Raw genomic sequence first — 5989 nt, 5'->3', positions numbered from 1 at the left:
GTACGCTAAGATACAAGAACACGATGACGCACAAACCTTCCTGTACTGATTCTTGTACACACACACACACACACACACACACACAGCACACACACACACACACACACACACACACACACACACACACACACACACACGCACACACACACACAGACACACACACACACACACACACACACACACACACACTGTGGGTACACATTGCACAAAGAGTCTCTCTCACCCAACTTCATCCTCCACCCAGAGACCTGCGTCACGCAAGAGGCTATCACTAGCCTCCCCCCTCCCCCCCTCCTCTCTCCCCCCTCTCCTTTGAGCCTCAGCCCCTCTGTTTGATATTCAGCCCTGGCTCTGGAACTGGAACTCATGTCTCTGTTCAAAATGGCAGAAAAACGTTGGTAAACAAAACAGGCCTTTGAGAGAGAGAGAGACAGACTGGGAGGCGGGGCGGGGGAGAGGGAGAGGGGGGAGGCGGGGAGAAAGAGAGAGAAAGAGACACTCTTCCTTTTTCCTGGCAGCCTATACTGCCATGAGGACCTCAGAGAAAGAAAAGCAACGATACGCCGTTGTCCTTTTTAAAGCAAAACAACAAGACAAATAAAGTGATGGGGGGGGGGGGGGGGGGGGGGGGGGTGGAAGGGACATGTGTCAGAGGAGGAGGTAGGGTTCCAGGCCTTGGCAGGCCCCACCAAGCACACCTTTTTATTACCTCTCTATTGTCCCTCTTAAGCACAAACGACTGAAAGTGATCCAGGGAGGGAGAGAGAGAAGTCCCCGGGAACACTGTCGTTTTGCGCGCCGGCGGGATGAAACGAGGGCCGAGCCCCTTCTCGCCAAAACTGTCTCCCGGCATGTCGTCATGACCAGGAACCCCCCCGGCCCCTTCACACTGCTCCCAGACGTAATAGCCCAAGATGGAACTGGGTTAGCCTCCGCTACGCTAAAGCTCAGCTAACAAGGCAGTCGCTATGTATGCATGGGATGTCTCCCTTTTCCTCTTTTGTATACCTGGTGTGTATGTGGTGTGTGTTTCTGTGTGTGTGTGTGTGTGTGTGTGTGGATGTGCTTAAGGGTGTCTGTCTGTCTGCTTGAATAGTTTCCTCTCCTCCCCTCTCTCGGGTTGAGAGCCGTGGATTTTTCACTTCACACCCTTGAGTTGTGACAGTTTGGGCTCCCTGGGAACGTGAGTTCCAAGGACATTGTCGATGTGATGTGCATCGTCTTCTCTCCCTTGTCTAGTCTGACTCCCGCCTACTACGCTCCTCCCAGGAGGCGCAGCCCGGCTTTGTGCTCTCCAATACGCAATCAAGTGCACGGTTTCATTAAAGCTAAGCCTTGAGAGGAGAGAGAGGGAGATGGAGGAGAGAGAGAGGGAGATGGAGGAGAGAGAGAGGGAGATGGAGGAGAGAGAGAGGGAGATGGAGGAGAGAGAGAGGGAGATGGAGGAGAGAGAGAGGGAGATGGAGGAGAGAAGAAAAAGCTTAGTCACGAAAGGTGCAGAATAGCAATGAGGGAAGAGGGGAAGGGGCGGGCGGGGGGTTAAAGGGAGGAGAGGAGAAGAGTGTGGAAGGATGGAGGGTGGTGGGAGGCGATGGAGAATGCTGAGAGAGGGGGTGAGGAGAAGAGAGGAGGGGGATGAGGGTTAGGGAATGAGGGTTAGGGGACTGCCCTCTTATTTGTTAAAGAGAATCAGTGAGATATATATATATACATATATACACTGTACTATACTGTTTGGCAGCCATATATGTTTATAAGTAAAAACATATTTTCTATAAGTTAATGTTTCGCTAACAAAGCCTTATCAGAGGAAAAGTGCGGCGGTTCCGTGTGATTTAGCCCTCAGATCGGTGCTTGTTATGCTTGTTATGTCATTACGGACGTTTAGTCTCAGCTGGCTGCTTTTAGAACTGGCGAATCAAGCCGTTTGTGAACGGTGGTGCCGGCCGCCTCGGTTTAACGGGCAGGTCTGAGTCTGAGGAGAAATGACTAAAACTAAACACCACTTATGCATTCAGACTAACATCATGAGATGAAGAGCGATGGAGATCTGAACAAATGTGTCTCTCGGTACTCTGTGGTACTGAGGCCTACTCTTGGTATTGTGGTACTGAGGCCTACTCTGTGGTACTGAAGCCTACTCTTGCACACTCGGTCGTGTTCAGGGCTGGCTCTAGCGCCGTTTATAACGTTGACGCTCTCGTGTGCAGTAGTGGGTGATTGTATGTTACTGGCTGGCGCTGTTTCACACTGCGTGGGCCGGAGATTTGGCTGAGGGTACCACCAAGGGAGACACGCTCGGAAATAGAAATATCAGCCATGCGTCTCCTCCAGACGGAGAGAGAGAGGGAGAGAGAGAGATGGAGAGAGAGAGAGAGATGAAGATGTGTAGAGAGAGGCTCCAGAGAGACAGATAAAGGACAGATTTCTGGCTGCTAGAGAAGCGTTAGTCCCTCCGTCGCCCCGCTCGGCTGTGCCGTCACGTGATTCGCTCCTCCGTGTGTCCGTCACTTTGACGGACAGAGGACCAGATGGAGGACGACACTCTCAGCTCTTGTCCTCCTGCGTTTGCCTCTCCCCTTCTCACAGCGTTCACACACTACACCTCAGAGGTCATACTGTAACATTCGGCAGCCATGTCTGTTTCCACACACGCACACACACACACATTTTAGTATCTTTATTTGCGTTCACATTTTACAATAAAATTCTTGAACACAAACATTAGTAGTTGCATCAGCATAGGACACTCAATACGATGAGCAGCTAACCTTGAACTGGTCACACACACACACACACACACACACACACACACACACACAACCCCTTCCCTTGCCTCAGGACTAGCTAGCTGCAGTGAATGCTACAGGGTATACACTGTAGACGGTTCCGCACACGAAGCAGAACCATCATCCCTTAGTTTGGTAATGAGATTCTGATCCGAAGATGTGAAACAGGCGTGTGGGAGGTGGGGGGGTGAGGAGGGGGGGGGGGTGGACTGCAGCCAGAGGGAGTGAAATGAGCAAATGTGAGATTGGGGGGAAGCGGCGCTCGCCCCCAAGGACAATCATTTTGGCTTTGTTTGTCCCAGTAGAAAGTCAGCAAAAGTGCCAGAGAACCTCTGAGTCATAAAAGTAGTTTTCCCCTCATAAATATGCTAAATGATATTGAAGATACATCCCCTCCCTTCCTCCCTCCCTCCCTCCCTCCCTCCCTCCCTCTCTCCCTCCCTCCCTCCCTCTCTCCCTCCCTCCCCCCCTCTCCTGCTCCCTCTCGTTTCTATCTAACTGTTCTTCTTCTCTTCAGAACCGAAAAACCCCCCCAAACATGGCTACCCACTCTTGCAGAACTCTGGGATGCTCTAAGAATGGTGGGAAGTGTAGTCTCACTCAACGCTTCTGCTCCCTGTAGGGAACCTAGCGAGCTCCAGGGCACCTGTCTTAAAACACCACTTCCTCCTTCCCTCATTAATTAAGCGGCAACCTTGCTGCCACAACGCCCCGGGGCTAGCCACGTCACGCCTGCTCTTATTGTTTTAGCAAAGCGCTCCTCACACACACACATACACACACACACACAAACACACACACGCACACACAAGCACACAGCACTTTAACGGCCTTTGCTCTCCATCATGCTAAATACACGCTAATTCACTGTATCAAGGGAAGACATGCATAATTGATTTTGCGGATGAGGAGTGAAATGGCGCTGATCATCTGGCGTGTGGAGTTTGGTCCTGGGAGGGGGGCGACATGGGTTCTGTTTTCCTGCTAGCGAGTCAGCGGACGCTAGAATGGGTTTCCATGGCCAAAGGGCCGGAAAACAAGGACCTGATTCAGTATGACGTGGCCCAGTGCCCCGAGCTGTGGGCCGAGAGGCCTAGCATGCTGCAGTGGAGCTTAAGGCTAACCGTTTAGTCCTGTGTAAAGGCTAGCTGTTTAGTCCTGTGTAAAGGCTAGCTGTTTAGTCCTGTGTAAAGGCTAACCCTTTAGTCCTGTGTAAAGGCTAACCCTTTAGTCCTGTGTAAAGGCTAACCGCTAAGTCCTGTGTAAAGGCTAACTGTTTAGTCCTGTGTAAAGGCTAACCCTTTAGTCCTGTGTAAAGGCTAACTGTTTAGTCCTGTGTAAAGGCTAACCCTTTAGTCCTGTGTAAAGGCTAACCGCTAAGTCCTGTGTAAAGGCTAACCGTCTAGTCCTGTGTAAAGGCTAACTGTTTAGTCCTGTGTAAAGGCTAACTGTTTAGTCCTGTGTAAAGGCTAACCCTTTAGTCCTGTGTAAAGGCTAACCGTTTAGTCCTGTGTAAAGGCTAACCTTTTAGTCCTGTGTAAAGGCTAACCGTTTAGTCCTGTGTAAAGGCTAACTGTTTAGTCCTGTGTAAAGGCTAACCGCTAAGTCCTGTGTAAAGGCTAACCCTTTAGTCCTGTGTAAAGGCTAACCGTTTAGTCCTGTGTAAAGGCTAACCCTTTAGTCCTGTGTAAAGGCTAACCCTTTAGTCCTGTGTAAAGGCTAACCCTTTAGTCCTGTGTAAAGGCTAACCGCTAAGTCCTGTGTAAAGGCTAACCGTCTAGTCCTGTGTAAAGGCTAACTGTTTAGTCATGTGTAAAGGCTAACTGTTTAGTCCTGTGTAAAGGCTAACCCTTTAGTCCTGTGTAAAGGCTAACTGTTTAGTCCTGTGTAAAGGCTAACCGTCTAGTCCTGTGTAAAGGCTAACCCTTTAGTCCTGTGTAAAGGCTAACTGTTTAGTCCTGTGTAAAGGCTAACCGTCTAGTCCTGTGTAAAGGCTAACCCTTTAGTCCTGTGTAAAGGCTAACCGTCTAGTCCTGTGTAAAGGCTAACCCTTTAGTCCTGTGTAAAGGCTAACTGTTTAGTCCTGTGTAAAGGCTAACCGTCTAGTCCTGTGTAAAGGCTAACCCTTTAGTCCTGTGTAAAGGCTAACCCTTTAGTCCTGTGTAAAGGCTAACTGTTTAGTCCTGTGTAAAGGCTAACCCTTTAGTCATGTGTAAAGGCTAACTATTTAGTCCTGTGTAAAGGCTAACCCTTTAGTCCTGTGTAAAGGCTAACCCTTTAGTCCTGTGTAAAGGCTAACTGTTTAGTCCTGTGTAAAGGCTAACCGTCTAGTCCTGTGTAAAGGCTAACCCTTTAGTCCTGTGTAAAGGCTAACCCTTTAGTCCTGTGTAAAGGCTAACTGTTTAGTCCTGTGTAAAGGCTAACCCTTTAGTCCTGTGTAAAGTCTAACCGTTTAGTCCTGTGTAAAGGCTAACCGTTTAGTCCTGTGTAAAGGCTAACTTTTTAGTCCTGTGTAAAGGCTAACCTTTTAGCCCTGTGTAAAGGCTAACCGTTTAGTCCTGTGTAAAGGCTAACCTTTTAGTCCTGTGTAAAGGCTAACTGTTTAGTCCTGTGTAAAGGCTAACCCTTTAGTCCTGTGTAAAGGCTAACCCTTTAGTCCTGTCTAAAGGCTAACCCTTTAGTCCTGTGTAAAGGCTAACCCTTTAGTCCTGTGTAAAGGCTAACCGTCTAGTCCTGTGTAAAGGCTAACCCTTTAGTCCTGTGTAAAGGCTAACCCTTTAGTCCTGTGTAAAGGCTAACCTTTTAGCCCTGTGTAAAGGCTAACTGTTTAGCCCTGTGTAAAGGCACTAACACATTAAACGCAGCTCACAACCCAACAGTGGACCAACTGCTAAAAGACAGCGCCATACCCTAATGCTAATGCTAAAAGGGCCTATGAACAAGCAAACCTTAGCGATAGCATTATAGCACTTTAGCATTAGGCTAGTGCTCATAATATAAGCTAATGCTACTATTTGGTTTTCAGGGCTGTAGGCCAACAAGCTTTGATACACAACAAACTCTAAATGGATTGGGTTTCCCTCCGCCTGTGTCTGGTCCTATCCCCCTCACCAGTGTGTGTGTGTGTGTGTGTGTGTGTGTGTGTGTGTGTGTGTGTGTGTGTGTGTGTGTGTGTGTGTGTGTGTGTGTGTGTGTACAGG

Source organism: Nansenia antarctica (genome assembly GCF_963989245.1).
Source record: "Nansenia antarctica genome assembly, chromosome: 8".
Classification (NCBI taxonomy): Eukaryota; Metazoa; Chordata; class Actinopteri; order Argentiniformes; family Microstomatidae; genus Nansenia; species Nansenia antarctica.
This window is presented reverse-complemented; position numbering follows the sequence as displayed.